Source organism: Stenella coeruleoalba, assembly GCF_951394435.1.
Source record: "Stenella coeruleoalba genome assembly, chromosome: 7".
Lineage (NCBI taxonomy): Eukaryota > Metazoa > Chordata > Mammalia > Artiodactyla > Delphinidae > Stenella > Stenella coeruleoalba.
Window position 1 is genome coordinate 41,862,513 of NC_137153.1, and position 25,271 is coordinate 41,887,783.

Below are 25,271 nucleotides of genomic sequence, written 5' to 3' on the forward strand. Positions count from 1 at the left end.
TGCTCTGCAGTAGTTATTTCCACTATTTTATCTTCCAGGTCACTTATCCATTCTTCTACCTCAGTTATTCTGCTATTGAACCCTTCTAGAGTATTTTTAATTTCATTTATTGTGTCATTCATCGTTGCTTGTTTCATTTTTAGTTCTTCTAGGTCCTTGTTGTTTCTTACATTTTCTCTATTCTAGATCCAAGATTTTGGATCATCTTTACTATCATTATTCTGAATTCTTTTTCAGGTAGACTGCCTATTTCCTCTTCATTTGTTAGGTCTGGTGGGTTTTTATCTTGCTCCTTCATCTGCTGTGTGTTTTTCTGTCTTCTCATTTTGCTTATCTTACTGTGTTTGGGGTCACCTTTTTGCAGGCTGCAAGTTCGTAGTTCCCGTTGTTTTTGGTGTCTGTCCCCAGTGGCTAAAGTTGGTTCAGTGGGTTGTGTAGGCTTCCTGATGGAGGGGACTAGTGCTTGGGTTCTGGTAGATGAGGCTGGATCTTGTCTTTCTGGTGGGCAGGTCCACGTCTGGTGGTGTGTTTTGGGATGTCTGTGGACTTACTATGATTTTAGGCAGCCTCTCTGCTAATGCGTGGGGTTGTGTTCCTGTCTTGCTAGTTGTTTGGCATAGGGTGTCCAGCAGTGTAGCTTGCTGGTTGTTGAGTGAAGCTGGGAGTTGGTGTTGAGATGGAGATCTCTGGGAAATTTTCGCCGTTTGATATTACGTGGAGCTGGGAGGTCTCTAGTAGACCAGTGTCCTGAAGTTGTCTCTCCCACCTCAGAGGCACAGCACTGACTCCTGGCTGCAGCACCTAGAGCCTTTCATCCACACGGCTCAGAATAAAAGGGAAAAAAGGAGAAAGAAAGAAAGAAAGAAAGAGAGGGAGCGAGGGAGGGAGGAAGGAAGAAGAAAGAAAGAAAGAAAGGAAGAAAGAAAGAAAGGGGATAAAATAAAGTAAGATAAAATAAAGTTATTAAAATAAAAAATAATTTTTAAGCAAAAAAAAATTTTTTTAAGTAAAAAAAAAAAACGGACGGTTAGAACCCTAGGACAAATGGTGGAAGCAAAGCTATACAGACAAAATCTCACACAGAAGCATACACATACACACTCACAAAAAGGAAAAGGGGAAAAAATAATAAACCTTGCTCTCAGAGTCCACCTCCTCAGTTTGGGATGATTCGTTGTCTATTCAGGTATTCCACAGATGCAGGGTACATCAAGTTGATTGTGGAGATTTAATCCGCTGCTCCTGAGGCTGCTGGGAGAGATTTCCCTTTCTCTTCTTTGTTCTCACAGCTCCCAGGGGCTCAGCTTTGGATTTGGCCCCGCCTCTGCGTGTAGGTTGCCCGAGGGCGTCTGTTCTCCGCTCAGACAGGACTGGGTTAAAGGAGCCGCTGACTCGGGGGCTCTAGCTCACTCAGGCTGGGGGGAGGGAGGGGTGCGGATGCAGGGTGAGCCTGCTGCGGCAGAGGCTGGCGGGACGTTGCACCAGCCTGAGGCGCGTCATGCGTTCTCCCGGGGAAGTTGTCCCTGGATCCCGGGACCCTGGCAGTCTGTTCTCTTATTTCGGCACATTGTTCCTCTAATATGCAAAGTTGCTATCATTAAGCACCAAGATAAAAAGTGCAGCTTCACAGAATAAAAATATTGAGTGTTGTGAAATCCATAATCCTAAGTTAGATGAAAGGCTGAGAGGGTAATAACACAGTGTATTTTTCACACTGTAATTAAAGAGCGTGTTTCCCATAGGGCTTATATTGTTCATATAGTTCAGATGCAAATACTTCATGTAGCAGGGACAACAAACTGTAAGTACAGGACTATTTACAGCCTCTCTGGCTTCTTGAATCCTAGAAATTTGTGTCAATGGTTAGAATATTGTGGGAAAAGTGCTGCAGAATTGGAGGAAGCCAAATAGGTCACTAAGATTTTATACCAGAAGGAATAAAACTAATAAAAGGAGGAGATAATGAATTCATAAAGGCAGGGGGGTTGGAGTGAACTGGATGGGGAGGACAGTTTTGGGGGAGCTTAGAGAAAGAAGTACAGTCCCGGGGGCAATCCAGAGTGTGAGAAGTTTGAAAGAGAAACAAACAGGAAAGCAGGAGTTGAAGACATTTTATGGGAATTGGGTCTCCTTTGATATTTTTAGAAAGACTGCAGTAAATATTTGAATTGCTGCTTGCAGTATTTTTGATGGTAAAATTGATGTTTATTTGAATGAGACACACAGGGACAGGCTGTAGAAGAGACGTGTTACATTTTTGCTACATTGACATGTAGGATTCTAGATTGGAGGTGAGTGTCTCAGATTTATTCAAGAATTGAGACAAGAGTACAAACTTATCATGTCTGCCTTATCCATGGAATATATTAGGTTATAGAGTGAGCAACCATAAGACATGAAATATGATCATTCTTAGAGTTAGGCTGAAAGCCAGAAGGGTACTGGGTTGAAATTGGATTACAACTTTCCAGAGAATACGTAGTTTGGGAATAGATGTTCCAGATGGAGACCCAGTCTTGTGGGATATTATGAGAGATCTCCAAGGTGAGGAAGTCTAAAACCTTCCTAATAAAATGTCATCTGGGAGTTAGATTTTTATCCAACCTCAATAGCAACACAACTTCTCAAGAAACTGGAGTCATCCATGGAAGAGGATGGAAGGCTGGTGACAGACCCTTTCATCAGTTCAAGGCTCCTTTCCAGCACCAGCAGCTGAGGATGCACCCCCTGATGTGGACTGGGCCATAGCTGTGGGGTTGCAGTCAAACAGGGAACCACAGAACCGTGGCCAGGGCTCCTCCCTGCCAGCCACCAGTGATATTTGTAGACAGCTCCATGCCAGAGACCAGATAGAAGACCCTGCGCTGTGGTTAGCCAATGCAGGTGAGGCCCTGCATGGCAGTGAACCTAGAGGGGTTAAGAAGTCTGGGGATTTCCCTGGCGCTCCAGTGGTTAAGACTTCACGCTTCCACTGCAGGGGCGCAGGTTTGATCCCTGGTCGGGGAACTAAGATCCCGCATGTGGCAAGGCCAAATAAACAAATAAGTCTTCTGTTGGGTTTCTCTATTGATGGTTTCCATTTTGGTTTCCAAACTTTGGGATCTGGGCTCTGTGTTGTGCATCGATGAGCTAGGCTGAGATAGGTGGAAGGAAAGAAAAGAGAAGAGATACTTAGTCTCTGTGCAGTATATGTGCTGGGTGCAAATGCCATGCATTTAATTTCTTTTGTTTTGAAGATGTATGACCTTTCCTCTCTGTGCTAACCTTTTCGTTACCCATTGTCTCCTGTTCCGTTCCAGGAGCACAAAAGAGATACTGATTTCTCACAGTGGCTACTACTGCCTGAGGAAGTATGGATTTGTATAGTTTCCCTTCTCTCACACAACAAGCTTGCTCGGGTTGCACCAGTGTGTCGCCACTTCCACCGGCTTGCAAGTGACGAAAGCCTTGGTAAGCAGACTAAGCAATATTTCAAATGAATGGGCCATAATTGGGAAGAAAATGTCTGTTTGACTTCATCAGGTTTGCTTTCTAGTTTTTCTGTTGTGTAAGGGAAATCCTTTGGAAAGTGCATTACACCTTCCTGGCCATTGTCATGTTGGCTGGTCTGTACAATACTGTCATTTATTAATTTGTTCATCCATTCATTCAACCTATAAAATAGGTGCTGTGGTGCTAAAGAGGAGAGTGAGACATTGGCTCCACCCTAAAAGTACTTTTGTGCTAGGGAGACAGATCTATAGCCAGTTAACTGAGACGCAACAATAATGGCAATAATAATGATAATTACAGTCATTTACTGAGTACTTTCTATGTGTCAGGCATTATGTTGTTTCATGTACTTTATCTCATTGATTTCTTCCAACAATAATATGACTCAGAACTTTCTCCATCCCCATCTTGCAGATGAAGGAAGATAGTCTTGGAGAGGTTAAATAATGTGCCTGATTCTCATGGCTAGTAGACAGCAAGGCCTATTGTTGAACTCCAGTAGTGCTATTACGCAGATGAAAAGCAAAGTATTGGGTAGCTGTGGAAGAAAGGAGTAATCCAGGAGGAGATAGCATTTGTCAGCATTTGTTCCAAATATTGAAGAATGAGTAGTATTTTGAAAGGTGGAGAAATGGAAGGTAGAGCGAATAAGGTCATTCTGAAGAGGGTGAATAGCAAGATTAAAGCAAAGAGTCATTGCATCAGGAATTACTTTTGGCTACTGGTTTCAGAGACATGAAGTAATGGTGGCTTAAACTAGAAAGGGTTTTATTTTTTTCTCACATAACATGTAACCTATAGATAAGTTGCCCAGGACTGATTTAATAGTTCAGTGATATCACTGAGCCAGTTTCCTTCTCTATTTTTGTCCTGCTATCCTTAGGTCATGGCTTCTATCTTCAAGGTTACTTGATGGCCACAAGATGGCTGCTGGAGCTCCAACCATTGTATCAGAGTTATAGAAAGAAAAAAAAAAAAGTAGGGAAGAGTAGAAAGGCAACTATCATCTGCATAAACCCCATTTAAAGATTTCTTTTCTTGAAACTGCTTCAATGACATTTTACATCTCATTGGTCACCTCTTCTTATTAGATAGAGAAGGAAATTCAGGTCTTTTTATGTGGGTACATAGTCTTACCCAATGTTACAGGGCTTGTGTTAGGAAGAAGAGGAACATGGATATTGGAGAGGTAATTAGCTGTACTTGCTGTAGACGAGAAGAGAGAGCACACGGCTTGTGGAAAGTGGAGTCGAGAATATTGTGGAGAAGGAGGCTGGGGTCAAGCTGTGAAGGGAGTCCCTTAAATGTTATATACTAAGCTTATATTTTATCCTCTAGATAACAGGGAACATTTGAAGGTTTGAGCAGGGAGTGACAGTTTCAGAAAGACCAATCTGGAAGCAATGAGAAACATGCATCAGACAGAAAAACTCTACAGATAGGAAGGAAACCCAATAAATTGAAGTCTGCAGTGCATCTCAGGCAGAAGAAGGTGTCAGGATGCCAATAGTGGGCACAGAGAGGAGGGGATGCATGCCCAAACTCTCTGCCACTAGAATCAAGGGGGTGGGGTAGCTGGTGATTGGTGGGGGATTGGTATCCACAGCAGCTGAGGTTTCTGGGCTGATGGACAGGGAAAATGCAGTGGCTTGCCTAACTGTATTATCGTGGCTTCATTCCATCATTAGAGAAACAGTGCCCAATAATCTATTGAGAACAGATCCCAGCAGCCTAGCTCTGTTATTTCAAAGGCGGGGCTGAGTTTTTAACAAGGCACTGGGGGATTAGTGAAGGAGTTTCCTAATTTGGGTCACTTGGCTTTTTTGGATAACTTACCCCTGGGTGTTTGTGGTAACCTTTCCCCTAGGCAGCAGAAAGATCAAAGGATTCCAAAACCAGAGGGTGTAAGCTTTGGCCAGAGGGACCAAATTTGGAAGCCACCTATTTTTATAAATAAAAAAAAATGTTTGGAATGCAGCCATGCCCATTTGTTGACACACCCGTGGCTGCTTTCTTGTTACAGTGGCAGAGTTGAGTACTTTGACAAAGACCACAGGGCCTACAACGCCTACTGTATTTACTAGTTCAAGTTTCTTTAAAACTTTTACAGAAAAAAGTTTACTGGCTTCTGCCTCAAACATTAGACTACCCAATTCCTCTTTTTCCAGGGTAATTTCTATGGAGGGAGAATTCTGTGGATCCTTTCTGCTCCTAATTGTGAGATTGGGGGCTTAATTAGTACTTTGTATAATGTTTAAGCTTTCTTGAGAAACAAAATTTAAAAGCTAAACAATATCAAATAAAACAAAAATAAAATTTTGTTCTAGTTGCCTATTCTCCCGGGTGTTTGTATAAATTATGTGGCCATAGAAACGTATTAGAAATTAACCACAAGCCCCTGACAGGGCTTTCTTTATGTTTCACATTTAATACATACTTGTTAATGCCATCTCAAGTGTATATACCGAGTCCTCAACTTTAAATTTTCCTCTAGTGGAGCAAATAAGAAAAGCAAACCTCTTAATTATTTGTGGCTAACCTTAATTAAAGGTCATTTTAAGATTAAGATGTTAGGCATCATGCGTTTCAACACTGGGACAAATGTTTGGAGGAGAGTGGAAACAAAGAGAATAACTCTTGTGTGGCGTGAGAGAAGGATTCTTTCAGGAGACCTTTACTCTGCAAACGGTTGCTAAGGCAGCCCCTCTAATTTACACTACACCGTAGCTTCACATTCACTAAACTGAGAGGGGAAAAAGTCAGGAATAAATAAGACAGCCCCTGAGCTTTGGGGCCACGTGGCTGTGCGTAGGTCAGGAGTCCTGTGGAGGGAAAGCGGCTGAGGCCTCCAGTTCATGTTCTAGGCGCCCTGCAGTCTCTCCCTGGTTTAAGTTTAGACCTTCAAGAGCTGCTAGTCTCCCTGCTTTGCAGTGTCCCCTCAGTGGAATTTCATCTGGCCTGTGGCCATTTTCAGTTTCAATTGCGAAACAGCCCTTGGAGACTCATTGTGCCTTCTGGAAGCTTGTTGAGAACACCACACTCTACGTTACACAGCCTCTCCCTGTGGCACCTGTGGGTAGGTCTCACTACCCGAGATAGTTGTACTTCTCCTAAGTGATTCTTTTCTTTCGTCTCATGACACTGAATTGTGTAATTGTGCTGCCTTAGTTCTCTAACATGTATAAAGGACTTTGGGAGTATTTATTGTTGACCCAAAACAAACAGACCGCCAGGTATTTCTCCAGCAAAGATGAGTTTATTTGGAATCAGCAGAGACTGGCAATCCAGGGTCAGCAATCCCATACACAGCAAGGGAAGGGGACTGCATTCCAGAGGGAAAAGGAGGCTGGGAGGGCTGTAGTAAACAAAGAGTCCATGGCTTTTCATTGGCTGAGTCCTTGCCAGGAAAGGAGAGGAGACTTTCTTCTTTTTGTTGGGCGCTGCTATTCCGGCAAGGTGTGAGAGCTCCCCCTTCTGGTCTCTTGACTCTATTTAATTGAGGTTTCTGTTAATTTTTCACATTATTTTGTTGACCAAGCATGTTCCTGGCTCTGGTAAGTTTTCCTATCCTTGTCTTCTCTTTACATCATTTTTTTGTTCCTATATAAAATATTTTTATAATTTAAAATTATACGCTGTACTGTCTACAAGCCCTTATAAGCTGCCTGAATTTGTTTGGGGTTTCAGGCTTGTAAAAAGCAGTGGTATTTAAACTTGATCATGGGTCCGCCTCACCTGGAAGCCTTGTCAAAACACAGATGACTGCCCTCCCCCAGTTTGTGATTTGTGTAGGTCTGGGTGGGGGCTGAGACTGGGCTGTTCTAGCAACATTTCCAGGAGATGTTCATGCTGCTGCTCCAGGAACTACACTTTGAGTACCGCTGTCATAAAGAAAACAATAAAACAACTGTTTTTGATAATTATATTAGCAATTTGCCAATCAAGTAGTGAGGTTTTTAAAAAAAAAAGTCTTATTATGTATCTGGTGTTGAACTGGGCGTTGTGTGGTGATGGTTCTTGTCTTGAGGAAATTTTCTTTTTTTCTTTTTTGTAAATATTTATTTATTTATTTGGCTGCGTTGGGTCTTAGTTGCGGCATGCGGAATCTTCGTTGGGGGATGTGGGATCTTTCGTTGTGGTTCCCAGGCTTCTCTAATTACGATGCGCAGGCTTCTCTCTAGTTGTGGCGCACGGAGTCTAGAGTGCGGGCTCAGTAGTTGCTCAGTAGTTGTGGCACACGGGCTTAGTTGTCCTGCGGCATGTGGGATCTTAGTTCCCTGACCAGGGATCAAACCCGCATCCCCTGCATTGGAAGCCAGATTCTTAACCACTGGACCACCAGGGAAGTCCCTCGAGGAAATTTTCTGATTGGCTGAACAGATGAGAAATACATATAAGTCAAGGAAAAGGACAGTGTCTAGCCAAGTGTTGATCAGAGCTGGGGCGATTCAATGTGAATTTGGGTGTTTAAGAGGGAACACAGGATGACGTAGGGCTTGAGCTGGTCTTTGAAATAAGAATGGGGTTTGAATGGTGGAATAAAGGACGGTGAGGAGGGAACTTGTGGTTAGAGGATTTGCCTGGGCAGAGGGCTAGCGCTGGGGGGAAAAAGAACCCATTAAAGCCATGGCCTGCTGCACCACGCAGAACACAGAGCTTCTAACTCTGGAGAACAGTGTGCCCTCCTTGGCCACGGAGGAGAGCGTCCCCCTAAGTTGGCACCACCCTCCAATCTCATCTCCCCTCTGCTTTCCATTTGATCAGATTCCTCATTGTTGCCTGACAACTTTCTCTATTTTTCCAAGGCCTTTTCTGAGCCTTTGCCCCTGATATCTCCTTCACCTGACCTACACTTTTGTCCTTTCTCTACTGTCCCATACATGGTGCAGCTCAACTGCTACCAAGGGCTTCATGAAAACACTCTGGTTCCTCCCTAAAACCTCCTTGAGTGATTAGTGAGCAGCTTACATTGACGAGGATATCATTCCTTCCCCATTTACTTGTGTCCAAGTTGTACTCATCATCAATAAATTGTAGAATCCCTCTTCTTCCTCTGTGACAACCCCTGTTCTCAAAGTGTGGTCCAGAAACCAGCAATATCAATCAGCCTTACCTGGGGACTTGCTGAAAATGCTAATACTCCTCAGACCGCACCCCAGAACTGAATGGGAAACTCTGGGGTGGGGCCCAGCAGTATAAGGCTTCACAAACCCTCCAGGTGATGCTGAAAAATGGAGGAAAGCTAATTATTGACAAGTGGCCCCTGAATTCCTCCCAGAGGGCCGCCTCCCCCAAGATGAAATCCCTGCTCTCTAATTACTAACAGTCCTTTTTAAAAAAAATATTTATTTATTTATTTATTTTAGGCTGCGTTGGGTCTTCGTTGCTGCGCGCAGGCTTTCTGTAGTTGTGGAGAGTGGGGGCTACTCTTGTGGTGCGCAGGCTTCTCATTGCTGTGGCTTCTCCTGTTGCGGAGCACGGGCTCTAGGCTTGCAGGCTTCAGTGGTTGTGGCACATGAGCTCAGTAGTTGTGGCTCACGGGCTAAGTAGCTGTGGCTGGCAGGCTCTAGAGCGCAGGCTCAGTAGTTGCGGCGCACGGACTTAGTTGCTCTGTGGCATGTGAGATCTTCCCGAACCAGGGCTCAAACCCGTGTCCCCTGCATTGGCAGGCGGATTCTTAACCACTGCACCACCAGGGAAGTCCCTAACAGTCCATTTTAAGAGTGGAGAGTTTGCGTTTCTTAGAAGATGAACAGTTTTCATTTCTTCAACAGTTTGCTTTAAAAACAAAGTGAGGCTGTTTTCCATAAGTTTAACATTTCATATGTGGTACAAATGCCCTGACCGCTTTTTTAAATGATTATAATTCAACCATAGATAATGAATGCTTTGGAGTGCTGTAACAAATTGGATAATAACAATGATTTAATCAAAGTCAAGCTAGCTAACAGTAGGAAGAAAAACCCTGCTGATTAAATTCATTTAAAAAAATGTCCATTTAAAGTAAACTATTTCCATATCGAAAATCTTCTAATGCCTTAATTTTTGTCTAGTATATGTATGCTTTCTCATAGGAAGAATTGAAAAAATAATGAGAAATTCAGTGCAAAACTGCAGCATTCAAGGATTTGCAATGTATTGCTTATTGTCCAGGGAGCTGTTAACTGCTTGACCATGTAGGCGGAGTATGTGAGAACGCTTTTTCTACACAAACACAAAATTGTGTATATATACATAATTTGATGAGTTTTAATGGTTACACTCATGAAATCACAATCAAGATATAGAACACTTCTGTTTCCTTCCAAAATTTCTTTGTGTACCCTTGCATTCTACCCAACCCTGCACCCCTGGTCTCAGGCAACATTTTGTTACTATGGATAAATTAACATTCTATGAAAATAGACCCATACAGTATGCGCTCTTTTGTGTCCAGCTTCTTGAACTCTGCATGATGATTTTGCGATTCATCCATGTTGCAAATAGTAGTTATTCATTCCTTTTCATTGCTGAGTCATATTCCATGATATGGAGGCACCACAGATTGTTGACCCATTCACTTGTTGACGGACATTTTGAATTTTTGGCAATGGCAAATAATGCTGCAATGAACATTCATGCACAAGCCTTTATGTGGACATGTTTTCATTTATCTTGGGTAAATGCCTAGCGAATGCTGGGTCATATGCTACACATAAAAATGTTAACATTTTTTTAAAAAACAGCCAGTTTTCAAACGAGTTGTATGATTTTACATTTCCACCATCACGTATAAGACTTCTGGTTGTTCTACACTTGGTGTCATCAATCTTTTTATTTTTGATCATTCTGATGTGTGTGTAGTGGTATCTCATTGTGTATTTAATATGCATTTCCCTGATGACTAGTGATATTGAGCAGCGTTTTACATGCTTATTGGCCTTTTGTATATCTTCTTTTGTAAATTGTTCAAATAGTTTACCCCCATTTTTTTCTTTGAGTTGTTTTTCTTATTAAACTGTAAGAGTTCTTTATATATTCTGGATATAAGTCCTTTATCAGATACATGTATTACAAGTACTTTCTCCCACTTTGTGGCTTGTCTTTTTGTTTTCTTAATCATGTCTTTCAGGCAGCAAAGCTTTTTTCATTTTGATAAAGTCCATCTTAATTTTTTTTCTGTAGCATGTGCTTTTTATTTCCTATCTAAAAAAAAATCATGGCCTACCACTAGGTCACAAAAATTATCTCCTATGTTTTTTTATAGAATTTTTATTGGTTTAACTTTTTTTTTAGTTTTAATTATTTATTTATTTATTTTGGCTGCCTTAGGTCTTCGTTGCTGCACATGGGCTTTCTCTAGTTGCAGTGAGCGGGGGCTACTCTTCGTTGTGGTGTGCAGGCTTCCCATTGCGGTGGCTTCTCTTGTTGCGGAGCACGGGCTATACGCACATGGGCTTCAGTAGTTGTGGCTCGCAGGCTCTAGAGTGCAGGCTCAGTAGTTGTGGCGCATGGGCTTAGTTGCTCTGCGGCATGTGGGATCTTCCCGGACCAGGGCTCAAACCCATGTCCCCTGCATTGGCAGGTGGATTCTTAACCACTGCGCCACCAGGAGAGTCCCTATCGGTTTAGCTTTTACATTTAGGTTGTTTATTCATTTTGAGTTAATTTTTGAGTGATGTTCATTTTATTTCCATAATGATATCCAGTTCTTCCAGCACCATTTGTAGAAAAGACTGCCCTTTTCCCTGTATACAGCCTCATTATCTTTATCAAAAATCAACTGACCATGTTAACTGTGGATCTATTTCTGTACTCTCTATTCTGTTTCATTAATCTCTATGTTTATCCTAATGCTAATACTGTACTATCTTCCGACTCATGAACATGGTCTATTTCATGTTTCCATTTATTTCACTTTTTAAAATAATAATTCTCAGCTATGTTTTAGACATTTTATTGTAGAGGTTTGCATATCTTTTGTTAAATTTATTCCTAAATATTTTATGAGTTTCGATGCTACCGTAAATGAAATTGTTTTTGTAAATTTTATTTTTCTAACATTTGCTGTTAGTAAAAAATATATACAATTTTTTATAGCGACATTGTATCCTGCTACCTTTCTAAGTTCACTTTTATATATATATAATATTTGTTTGTAGATTTCTGAGGTTATAAATAATGATGTTACCTGAATGTAGAGACAGTTTTACATCTTCCTTTTCAATATTTTTGCCTTTTATCTTTGATGCAATGGGTAGGACCTTCAGGACAGCATTGAATAGAAATGGTGAGAGTGTTCATTCTTGCCTTTTTCCCAATCTTAGGGGGAAATAGCTTAATATTTTACCATTAAGTATGATGTTGGTTATTGGTTTTTAATAAATGACATTTATCAGATTGAGGAGGTCTTCCAGTCCTAGTTTATTGAGAGTTTTTATCATAAATTGATATTGCATTTTATCAGATGTTTTTTATGATTCTAGTGAAATGACACAATTTTCCCCTTTACTTTGTTGATATGATGAATTACATTGATTTTAGAATATTAAACCAATTCTTCATTTGAATATTAAACTTAAGCACATCATGGTACATGATCCGATTCATCGAGTTCTTTTTTTTTAATTTAGATATAATTGACCTACAATACTATGTTAGTTTCAGATGTACTACATAGTGATTTGCATAGATTATGAACCAATCCCCACAATAACTCTAGTAACCATCTGTCCGCATATAAAGTTATTACAATATTATTGACCATATTCCTTGTGCTATATATTTATTTTATAAATAAGCCTGTGGCTTATTTATTTTATAACTGGAGGTTCATACTTCTCAATCCCCTCCATTTCACTCACCCCCTCACCCTGTCCATTGAGTTCTTAGTATTTTTTCTTCTTATCTTTCAGTTCTAGAATTTGTTTCTTTATCAAATCTGCTATATCACTTTTATAGTTTCTGGATTCATTTCAAGATTTTATTTTCTAGAATACAGTGACCGTACTTCTTTCATAGCCTGTGTCTGATAATACATAGCTCTTAGAGTCTCTTTCTGTTGTCTCTTATTTGTACAGGGTTTTGTTCATGTTATTTCCTTATAAGGTTTGTTTTTTTTTGAGTATATGTGGAATATTGTTTTTGTAAAGTTATCTGTGGGAAAATTTGAGGCCAGTTACTTTATTTGATTCTGCTTGGCCTCTGGGCTCACTACTAACACAGTATCAACTTTATCCAATTTTAGTGCTTAAGATTTTCTTGGCCACCTGGAAAAGTCCAAGTCCCAAGACTGGTTTACTTACAGTCACCCTTACTCTTAGAATTCAGATTAAACCCATGAGTGGTTGCCTTGGGAATTTGTCCTGTCCTGGTCCTTGCAGGGCTGGGTTCTTTCTTATAATTCCCTCTGTCTCCAAGAGCCTGAGAAAATCACTGCTTGGCCTCTCAGCTGCCTTTGCTGGTTAGGCATATGCCTTAGGGAAGACAGAGTTTCAAACGCTAGTCTCACCACACTGGGTTATAGATTTTCCAGGATTTTAGCAGGTAGTTTCTCACCGTTTGTTTAGCTTTTTAGCACTTTCAGTGACTTTTAAAAAATGCTTTTTACTTAGATTTTTCAGTTGTCTTCAGTGGGAGATTTGGTTTGAATTATCCAAAGCTGATGTCCTGATGTTGCCTCCTTGATCCCTTTAAAAATAACCGCTAGATGATAATCACACTGTGGATTCTGTATCTGTTCCCCAGATCATATATTGTGTTGGCCAAAAAGTTAATTCGGGTTTTCCCATAAGATGTTATGGAAAAACCCAAACCTGCTCTTTTTGTTATGGAAAAACCCGACCTGCTCTTTGGAAGAGAGGAGTTATTTCCCATATTTCTCTGGTTTGCTTGCACATTTGCTTCAGCCTGTCTCTCCCTTTTGGACTTCCTTTTATTTAGGGTTGAGTTGAGTCAATACCAGTCCATCCTGTCCTACACACTCCAGGAAGTGCATACCAAGCTCCAAGCACATACCAAGCTCCTTGAGAAGTCTTCTTAAAGTATCTCTCTCTAGGCTTGAGAGGACTAAGTACATGGTTGTTACCCACAGTACATCAACAACTCTTTCTAAAGAAATTTTTTCAACTCCAACTTCTAGCCTCTTCAACTCCAACCCTTTGATTCTCTCAAAGTAAATGAGTGGCTAAGTGTTGCAAAACTGGTTTTCAGAAACTCCCTTAATAAAACATTTAGAACATGGGTAATTGGCACATGTTGCCTTGGTTGCTGAAGTTGAAATATTTCAACATCCTATTATGTATTTCACAAATGTTTTCCCAGTTTGTTATGTGCCTTTTGATATTCTATGGTGTTGTTTAGATGTAGCAATGTTAAATTTTAATGAAATGAAATCTTTTTATGGTTTCTGACTCTTTTTTTTTTTAAAAAAAACACATTTTATAATTTTGGGTTTTTTTTAATATTTACCTATATTTTCTTCTGCTACTTTTATGAATTCCTTTTCTACATATTTAATCCACCTGGCATTTGGCAAGTTAGGGAATCTAACTTTTTTTCCCAAATGGTAAGTCACCCAAATACTTATATGTATTTTTTTCTGAGTTCTTATATTCTTTTTCCATCAGTCTATCTGACCACTCTGCTAATGATAATGTAATTGATTAATTCAAACCAAAATATGGATGCATTTGTCTAAGTGTTTACACTAATCCAATGATGTAATTCTTTGTTAAACAATTGCTTTTTAATTAAATAGCCTTATTGAAGATGTTTCCACGAAATTATACTTAAAAATTAAATCACAGATTTCTTTTGATTCACAGTATATTTTTGGTCATCCAGTGACCGTCAGTGATGATATATGTGTAGGAAACTGCTAGTTTTCGTGATCCAGTCAAAGAAAGTTTTAAGGCTGTAAACAGAACACGTTTGAGGTGGTGCCAATGTCCGGTGACTAGTTTGAATTTCACCTGCTAATAGTCAAAGATTCTGGCTTCTGTGACATTCTCACGGTGAAATTCAAAGCTAATAATTAACTGGCTGTGTTAACAAGACTGAATGGCTGGAAGCAGCAAATTCTTGTATCTCAGACACAATGCATTAGTGTTTTAGACATCAGGCACATTGTTGTTTATAGTGAGCTGAGCTCCCAGGCTAGCATCCTGAAAATGAGGCTAAATGCTTTGAGCAGTTGCATGCTCAGGACACCCAAGGGGACTGTGTGGTCATCTTCGAGCCACACCAGAATCTCCTTCATCTGAAATGGAATTCAACTTGATGTGAATAAGAGTAGATACTCACTTTGGGGTATGATCTGAGCTGGTTATGTTTCCGTGTTTCCAGGAGTGGATAAATATACAGAAAGGAGTTTGTACAATATTACCATGAATCTTCATTTTTGTTTATTACTAAATTATGTAAGAAGGTAGTTTTGTAAATACTTAAGAATATTTTTATTATGTTATTATTTATTTATTCCCTACTTTTTTCCTAAAATGATTTGAGATATTTATAAAAATGTAAGAAATATAAGTTTCATTTTGTAAGATAATGATATCAGGGCAAAAGAAAAATATGGGTCAGATAGAAAAAGGCAAAGGGGAATAAATACATAGACATTTATGTTCTTTTTATCCTTTCATAATCGTAAAGTCACTGCACCACGGACTGAATTTTATCAGGCCTAGAGAAAGAGGTAAACATGCTGTATCACAAACTTCTCATTGTTCAGAAAAGAAAAACAGGCCAGTTACTCAGAGAAATGGCTTTTCATAGGAGAATATTCTTTGTTTGGGAGGCACTTCTGCAGTGTTTTGTTTGTTTGTTTGATTGATTGATTTTAGGGCAGTGATATTACTGTCTATGTTACCTTTTTTGATGCTGTTTAGGTTTTGTGTTTTATAAACAAATTTTATCTTATATGTGATGAATACGTCCATCAGTCAATTTCATAGACACTGTCTCTAGCCCATATATGTTAATCAGTTATTTAATAAGTGCCTCTATGTGCACAGTATTGCTTGGTGCTAAGAGATTTAAAGATAAAGAACACCAGTTATCACATTGCCTTTTGAAATAAACCTAGGTAGGCAAATAATGATACTGATGATGACGATGGTGGTTATTATGGCAAAGTCATGAATGTAGTGCTCAAATGACTGAAGTTGGAGAACATGGGTGTAGATGATAGTGGTGCTAATGAAAAGGTTTTGGTAAGGGATTAAATAATCAGATTTGTGGTTTAGAAAGATCACTTTGGTTGCCATGTGGAGGATAGATTGGCAGTGGGGAAAGATGGAAGATTAGCAAACAGTAAAGAATTGAATTAAGGCAAAGACATTATGGAAAAAGGCCAGCTCTCAGGACAATTTAATGTGAATTGAGAAGGAAGGAGGACCTGAGGAAAGCTCCCAGATTCCTGGCTTAGGTGACTAGATACTTGGATATAACTAACCAGAATATGGAGTATAAGAAGAAAGACCAATAAGCTTTGGAGAAAAAGGGAAGTTCAATCTTAGATGTGTTTATTTTTGAGGTGTCTGCAAGTCATAACAAAAATGTCCAGTAGGCAGTTGGATTCATGGTGCTGGAGTTCAATGGGAGTAATTGAGGCATGGGATATACAGAAAACAAAATATTTATATGAGATATAGACACAAGATATATAGAAAACAAAATGTGAATGGATTAAACAATCCAATAAAAAGGCAGAGAGATGTGTCAGACTGGATAAAAAAAATAGATCCAACTCTATGTTACTATAAGACACACTATACATCAAAGATAAGACGTAAAGGAATGAAAAAGATATACAAACCACAGCCAGAAGAAAGCAGGAGTGGCTTTACTAATATCAGACAAAAAAGAAGAAAAGGGATATTTTATAACGATAAGTGTCAACCCATCAGGCAGATATGACAATTATAAACATATACACACAACAGAGCCCCAGATACATAAAGCAAAACCCGAAAGAATCAAAGTGAGAAATAGACAATTTAACACTAAGCATTGGAGACTTAAAAACTCCATTTTCAATAATAGGTAGAATTACTAGGAAGAATATCAACAGGGGAATAGAAGAATTGAACAACACTTACACAAACTAGATTTCTATAAAGCAGTCTACTCAACAAAGGCTGAATACACATTCTTCTCAAGTGCACGTATAAAATTATCCAAGATACACCAGATACTAGGCCAATAACCAAGCCTGAGTACATTTAAAAGAATTCGGATGGTACAAAATATGTTCTTTAACCCAAATTAAATTAAATGAATACAGACACAAAACCTGCAACAAAATACTAGAAAACCAAATCCAGTAACATATAACAAGGATTTTACACCATGGCCAAGTAGGATTTACCAGGAATGCTAAGTTGGTTAACATTAGAAAAAAATCAGTTATATCCTATATCAATAGGATAAAGACAATAGCCACACGATCATCACAATAGATGCAGAAAAGCAACTGACAAAATCTAACGCCCCTCATGATAAAAACACTAAACAATCTAGGAATAGAAGAGAACATCCTCAATTTGAAAAAATAAAAAAAGGTGTCTATGAAAAACCCACAGTTAACATAAAACTTAGTGGTGGAAAACTGAATAGTTTTCTCTAAGATAAGGAACAAGCCAAGGGTGTCTGTTCTCACCAATTCTATTCTAACAGCCAGAGCAATTAGGAAATAAAAAGAAAAAATAGGCATCCAGATTGGAAGGGAAAAACAAAAACTTTATTCACAGGTGACGTGCTTTTGCACTTAGAAAATCCTAAGGAATTCACGTAAAAACTAATTAGTTCTATTAGTAGAACTTCTAAGGAATTCACGTAAAAACTAATTATTTCTATTAGTAGAACTAATAAATGAGTTTACTAATGTGATAGGATACAAGATCAATCTGCAAAATTCTGTTGTATTTCTATAAACCTGCACTGAATAATCTGAAAATGAAATTAAGAAAACAATTCCATTTACAAAAGCATCAAAATAATAAAACATTTAGGAATAAATTCAACAAAAAAGTGCAAAACTTAGAATATTACAACTATATAACATTGTTGAAAGAAATTGAAGAAGATCTAAGTCAGTGGAAAGACATCCCATGTTCATGTATCAGAAGACTTAACATTGTTAAGATAGCAGTACTCTCCAAATTGATCTACAGATTCAGTGTAATCCTTATCAAAATCCCGGCTAGTTTCTTTGCAGAAATTAAGAAACTGATCCTAAAATTCACATGGAAAATCAAGGAATACAGAATAGCCAAAACACTCTTGAAAAGCAACAAAGTTGGAGGACTCACACTTCCTGATTTAAAAACAGGTGTCTGATTAAAAACCAAGATGGTGTGATACTGACATGAAGGCAGACTTACAGATCAATGAAATAGATTTGAGAATCCAGAAATAAACTGTCACATTTATATCAATTTATGTTTGACAAGAGTGTCAAAACAATTCAATGGAGAAAGAATAGCCTTTTCAGTAAATGGTACTGTGACAACTGGATATCCATCTGCAAAAGAATGAAGTTGGATTCCTTCACACCATATACAAAAATTAACTCAAAATGGATCAAAGATGTAATGTAAGAACTATAACTCAGAAGAAAACATAGGGGCAAATCTTCATGACCTTGGACTAGGTAATGGTTTCTTAGATATGTCACCAAAAGCACAAACAACAAAGAAAAAATAGATTAATTTGACTTCATAAAAATTAAAAATTGCTTTGCTTCAAAGAATACCATCAAGAAAGTGCAAAGACAACCTATCAAATATTTTCAAGTCATGTATCTAATACAGGATTTGTGTCTAGAATATCTAAAGAACTCCAATCACTCAAAGATATAAAGACAAATTACCCAATTAAAAATGGGCAAGGGATCTGAATGGAGATTTCTCTAAAGAGGATATGCAAATGACCAATAAGCACATGAAAAGATGCTCATCATTGGCCATCAGGGTACTACAAATCAAAACCACAGTGAAATACCATTTCACACCCACTAGAATGGCTATAATAAAAAAGACATAAGTGTTGACAGATGTGGAGAAATTGAAACCCTCAATCACTGCTGGTGGGAAAGTTGGTACAAGGCTCTTTGGAAAACATTTTGGCAGTTCCTCAGAAAGTTAAACATAGAATTAACCATATGACCCATTAAGTCCACTTCTACATATATGCCCAAGAGAACTGAAAACACATGCCCACACAAAAACTTGTACATGAATGTTCATAGCAGCATTATTCATGATAGCCAAAAGTAGAAACAACCCAAGTGCTCATCAACTGATGAGTGGATAATAAAATGTGGTGTATCTATATAACAAAACATTATGCAGTAATATAAAGGACTCCAGTATAAGTATTGATCCAACATGGATGAACCTTGCAAACATTATCCTCCATCAAAGAACCCCATCACAGGGAACTCTCTAGCAGCCCAGTGGTTAGGATTCCACACTTTCACTGCCAAGGGTGTGGGTTCAGTCCCTGGTCAGGGAACTAAGATCCCACAAGCCATGTGGTGTGGCCAAAAAAAATAACCCCATCACCAAAGACCATACACTGTATGATTCCATTTGCATGAAATGTCCGGAACAGGTAAATTTAGAGACAGAAAGTAGAGTAATGGCTGCCTAGCTCTGAGGGGAATGTGAGGAATGGGGAGTGACTGCTACAGAATATAGGTTTTCTATTTGGGGATGTTAAAAACATTCTAAAATTGACTTTGGTGATGACTGTGCCAACTCTGCAAAGTTAATAAAAACCTCTGAATTGTACACATTAAATGGATGAGTTGTAAATGAATTATATGGCAATAATGCTGTTAAAAGAGGAAAGAAATATAGGTGGTATATCCCCAACATTAATAGAACACTTGTTTACAAAGTGTTGCTGTCTCCAGCATCTCACAGGCTTTCATCGCCATCCTAGAAAGAGATCGCTTATTGCCAAACTAAGTTGCAAAAAATAAGCCATAAAGACTTTCAGTGATTTACCTAAGATATTGGCTGGTTTGTGGTGGCGCCAGGAGATGCCAGCCCTCACTCCTAAGGCCAAGTCCAGTATAAATTTCACTATGCTGTTTTTACCCCAGGATTATCTGCTCACTCATTTACTTTGCCTCAGTTAACTTATTTAGGGAATCATAAATAAGACTTCTTTGTGCCAAGTACTTTCTAAGTCCTTCAAGTATATTAACTACAGTTGTCCCTAGGTATCCATGGGGGATTCGTTCCAGGACCCCCGAGTATACCAAAATCCATGGAAGTTCATGCCCCTTGTATAAAATGGTGTAATATTTGCACTACACACATCCTCCTGTATCTCTAGATTACTTATAATACCTAATACAATGTAAATGCTATGTAAATAGTTGTAAATACAATGTAAATGCTATGTACATAGCTGGCAGTGCATGGCAAATTCAAGTTCTGCTTTTTGGAAATTTCTAGATTCTTTTTCTGAATATTATTTGTCCATGGTTGGTTGAATCCGTGGATGCAAAACCTGTGGATACAGAGAGTCAATTGTAATTAAATTCTTATAACAACCCTCTGAATAAGGTGCTACTTTGACCCCATTTGCAGATAGGAAATGGAAGCATGGAGATGAACTTTTCCAGCTCACACAGCTAGTCAGTGGCAAAGTCAGGATTCGAACACAGGAGTCGAGTGTGGCTCCAGCCTGGATTGCTCTTAAACCTCGATACTCTGCAGATACCTGCTCTTCCTTGACTACTTGTATCTTGGATCTCAACCTTAATTGTAAAAAGAGGTGAAGAGAGCCACTCTCTCTGTGCAGCTGTACTGAGCTCTGACACCGGAGCCCTACCTGAGTGTGCTGGGGTGGCACTGGGTTCCCCAATACTAGAGTCAAAGGTGAGTGATACCACGGAATTAATGACTTCCAGGCCCAGAGCTCAGCCCAGAGCAGTGTTTGCTTTGCAGTAACTAAGCAAATCCCTCATCTATCAGGTGATCCGACTGGGGTAGGGGTGAGGTAGGCAGGGGAGAGGAGGAGCCTGCAGAGTTTATAAGTGTGTACTCAGTCTTAGGAAAACCACACCTGGAAACACACCACCACTGAAGAAGGAGCCTGGACAACAGCTGTGAGACTCAAGAAGTCTCCCTCACTGCGTGCACTTGCGCACACACACTCACACACATGCTCACACACACACTTCTTCTGATGGCAATAACACAGTCCTTACGGTGTCTAAGTGCTGACGCAGCCACAGGCTTGCATGTTATTTTACACTCTGGCTCCTGGGATCCTGCGTCAATGGGCAGCCCACAGCTAGTTCCTGGACTTGGCTTTCTGGTTGGTTGTTTAGAAAAGGCTTACAGGTATAATAGTACTTTTCCTGTGAACTTCAGTCTCGATTAGCAACTCTGTGTGTCAAGTGTAATTAAGAATTCTTACCAGGTCACACAGGCTGCACCCGGCTATCTCAGGAGAGGCCCAGCCACGCTTGTGTTTGCTTTGCGGACAAGGGCCAATTTGTTTCTTTCACAACATGTTGGGACACTCAAACAGTTAAATGTGCAGATCCAGGCTTGGCGTGGAGGAATGTGCCGTTTCCTGACGCTGACTTGGGAGAGCAGAGCTGCATTCACCTGCCCTGGGAGCTGCCACACTTGCTGCTCAGGTGGTGATTAAATCCAGGACTGTGCTCTTTTTTATTCAGGGAACAGTGTGCAGCCTCGGTGAGGATTAGTAATGGCTGGGCCTTTAAGAGTATCCTTTTAGAGACAAGCCTTTGTCTATAATCTGGAGTTTCTGCAACTTATCTTCCCCTTAATATACCTGATTGTATCATCTTGATGTCCTGTTTCCTCTTTATGTTGAATACAACTTAAATCTGAACTGTGATTTTATTTTAGCAGAAAACTTTTTTATATGCTTCTGTACTGAAAGTTGAAGAGTAGCTTAAAGTGTTGGTAGGATAAAAGGACGATTCTGTTTTATGCTACTTCTAGTGTATTTTGGTTCCTGCTGTTTAGTGATTGCAGCTTCCACCATCCCCTGAACCTTTCTCTGTCTTTCATTTAGCTCTCGGCTAAGAGGAAGAGTAATAAGAGATAAAGTGACGGGTAATAGAGCCAGTTTGTAAAGGTTTTATGATGCCATTGTGAGAGGTGTAGCTTTTAATTCGGAAGGAGATGAGAAGACATTGGAGATTATTGAGCAGACATTTTAAAAAACCTAATTGCAATGCCATTATCATACCCCACAAAATTAATAGTAAGCCATTAATATCATCACACATCCAACCAATATTCATACTTCTAATTATTCCGTAAATGTCATACTTTGAGTTGTTTTTAAAAATCAGTATCCAAATAAGGGACACACATTGCAATTAGTGGATGTGTCTGTTAGTCCTTTTTCATCTGTGGGTTCCCTCTCTCTCTCTCTCTTATTTTAGTTTTAGTTTATTTGTGGGAAAAAAAACCCAGATTGCTGTTGCTGGAGCTGTAGAGATTCCACATCCTGGACTTGTGATAGTATCTTCTGGTGTACTGTAACATGTCTCTCTGTCCCCTGTATTTCTATCAATTGTTAATTAGACTTAGAGGTGTATCAGATTCAGGTTTGATTTTTTTTTTTTCAGATAGCTTTTTAGATGGTTGTGTTCTTCCACCAAGAAGTACAGTAAGTCCCCTACATACGAATGAGTTCTGTTCCTAGAGCACGTTTGTAAGTCCAATTTGTTTGTATGTCCAGCAAATTTAGCCTGGGTACCCAACTAACACAAGCGGCTATGTACCGCTGATTTACGCTTGCTTCCAGACATCCTTGAAATAAAGGGCTTGAAATAAAGATACCGTACTACTGTACTCTATACAGTACTGTACAGAACGAAGTACCCAAAAGCACAACCACTTGTAGAGGAAGGACGTGCGTGACAGTGTACACCAGATACGTGAACTGATTTACCTAATTGGACATGCAAATGCACGTTCGCATCTTTGAAAGTTCACAACTTGAAGGTTCGTATGTAGGGGACTTACTGTAATTCTTTTTTACTTTGTTGAATTAAATTCATTAATATGTCATTGAGGATTCTTAAATCTGTGTTTATGAGAGATATTGGCATGTGGTTTTCTTGTCTTATAATGTCTTTGATTTTGGTATTAAGCTAATGCTGTCCTCATAGAATGAGATAAGTATTCCCTCTGCTTTGTTCTTCTGAAAGAGATTATAGAAGAATGCGATAATTTCTTTCTTAAGTATTTGGAAGAATTCACCAGTGAACCCATCTGTGCCTCATGCTCTCTGTTTTAGAGGGCAATTGATTATATTTTTATTGACATTTAGTTGATTTACACTGTTATGTTAGTTTCTGCTGTACAGCAAAGTGTTATACATATGTATACAATCTTTTTTTATATTCTTTTCCATTATGGTTTATCACAGGATATCGAATATACTTCCCTGTGCTGTGCAGTAGGACCTTGCTGTTTATCCATCCTATACATAATAGTTTGCATCTGCTAATCCCAGACTCCCACTCCACTCGTCCCCCACCACCATCCCCAACTCCCAGCAACCACAGTCTGTTCTCCGTGTCTGCGAATCTGTTTTGTTGTAGATAGGTTCATTTGTGTCATATTTTAGATCCCACATATAAGTGATGTCATATGGTATTTGTCTTTCTCTTTCTGCCTTACTTCACTTACCTTGATAATCTCTAAGCCCATCCATGTTGCTGCAAATGGCATTATTTTTTTCTTTTTTATCGCATAGTATTCCATTGTATATACGTATCACATCTTCTTTATCCATTCATCTGTCGGTGGACATTTAGGTTGTTTCCATGTCTTGGCTGTTGTGAATAGTGCTGCTATGAACATTGGGGTGCATGTATCTTTTTGAATTATAGTTTTGTCTGGATATATGCCTAGGAGTGGGATTGCTGAATCATATGGTAGCTCTATTTTTAGATTTTTGAGGAACCGCCATACCGTTTTCCATAGTGGCTGCACCAACTTACAGTCCCACCAACAGTGTAGGAGGTCTCCCTTTCTCCACATCCTCTCCAGCATTTGTTATTTGTAGATTTTTTAATGATGGCCATACTGACCGATGTGAGGTAGTACCTCATTGTCATTTTGATTTGCATTTCTCTAACAGTTAGAGGCATTGAGCATATTTTCATGTGCCTGTTGACCATCTGTATGTTAGAAAGCGATTAATTATTGATTCAATTTCTTTAATAAATATAGGCCTATTCATTCATATGGTTTATTTCCTCTTCTGTGAGATTTGGCAGATTGTGTCTTTCAAGAAATTGGTCCATTTTGGGCTTCCCTGGTGGTGCAGTGGTTAAGAATTTGCCTGCCAATGCAGGGGACATGGGTTTGAGCCCTGGTGCAGGAAAATCTCACATTCTGTGGAGCAGCTAAGCCCATGTGCCACAACTACTGAGGCTGTGCTCTAGAGCCTGTGAGCCACAACTACTGAGCCTGTGTGTCACAATTATCGAGGCTCTGTGCCACAGCTACTGAAGCTGGTGTGCCTAGAGCCCATGCTCCGCAACAAGAGAAGCCACCACAATGAGAAGCTCATGCACTGCGGCGAAGAGTAGCCCCTGCTCACCACAACTAGAGAAAGCCAGCACACAGCAAGAAAGACTCAACACAGCCAAAAAAAATAAATAAAAATAAATTAGTTAATTAAAAAAAAGAAATTGGTCCATTTTATCTAAATTATAAAATGTGTGGGCATAGAGCTGTTCATAGTATTACTTTATTATCCTTTTAATGTCCATGGTATCTGTAATAATGTCTTCTCTTCTTATTCTGATATTAGTAATTCATGTACTTGTTCTTTTTTCTTAGTTAGCCTGGCTAGAGGCACACACACACACACACACACACACACACACACACACACACACACACACAATCAAGTACATTGTTGCTCTTATTTTGAACAAACTGTAATGCATTAGGTCAGTTAAGAATAAGAAAAACAAAAGTTTTTATTTTACTTTTCCTCTGATCCTCTTCCTTTCTTTATATAGATCTAAGTTTCTGACCTGTATCATTTTTCTTCTGGCTAAAAAACTTCTTTTAACATTTCTTACAAGGCAAGTCTAAGTCTGTTGACAACAAATTTTCTGTTTTTGTTTGTCTGAGAAAGTGCTTGTATTTTATGGTTACAAATTTGAAACTGACACTTTCAAATGATTTTTCCTCTGTAGACCATCATATTTTTAATCGATACACTATGCTTTTTATAGGTGCCTGTATACCGAGTAAGCTCACAGTAAATCCTGCTAAGTGAATGATAGTCTCATTTCCAATTTTTCTGTATTGAAATTTGTAAATATAGCAGCCATAATGTTTTCATGAATTTTGTGTCTTTTAACAGATATTTTTTTAAGATGAAACTCATTAAGTAAGTGGTCTATGACTATTGTGAACATTTTTCCAAAGAAAAACGACATAAATTTGTATGTTTTCTCAATTTGATTCCATTTCAATTTAAAACATATAATTATCCAATTAAGAATAGGAGCTCTGGACTTCCCTGGTGGCGCAGTGGTTAAGAATCCACCTGCCGATGCAAGGGACATGTGTTCGAGCCCTGGTCTGGGAAGATCCCACATGCTGTGGAGCAACTAAGCCCATGCACCACAACTACTGAGCCTGTGCTCTAGAACCCACGAGCCACAACTGCTGAAGCCCAAACGCCTAGAGCCCGTGCTCCACAACAAGAGAAGCCACCGCAATGAGAAGCCTGTGCACCGCAAGGAGGAGTAGCCCCGCTCA

The 25,271-nt window shown here is 39.2% G+C and overlaps 1 protein-coding gene across 2 annotated transcripts in view; it reads left to right on the forward strand.

Moving 5' to 3' along the window:
• The window catches only part of RASEF (RAS and EF-hand domain containing), a 187,373-nt gene that overhangs the window by 17,141 nt on the left and 144,961 nt on the right, over window positions 1-25,271 (forward strand). For both annotated transcript variants that reach the window (XM_079927575.1, XM_079927576.1), the window contains one exon: window positions 3,300-3,450. The gene's annotated coding sequence lies outside the window, so the exon portion shown is untranslated. The remainder of the gene's footprint in view (window positions 1-3,299; window positions 3,451-25,271) is intronic.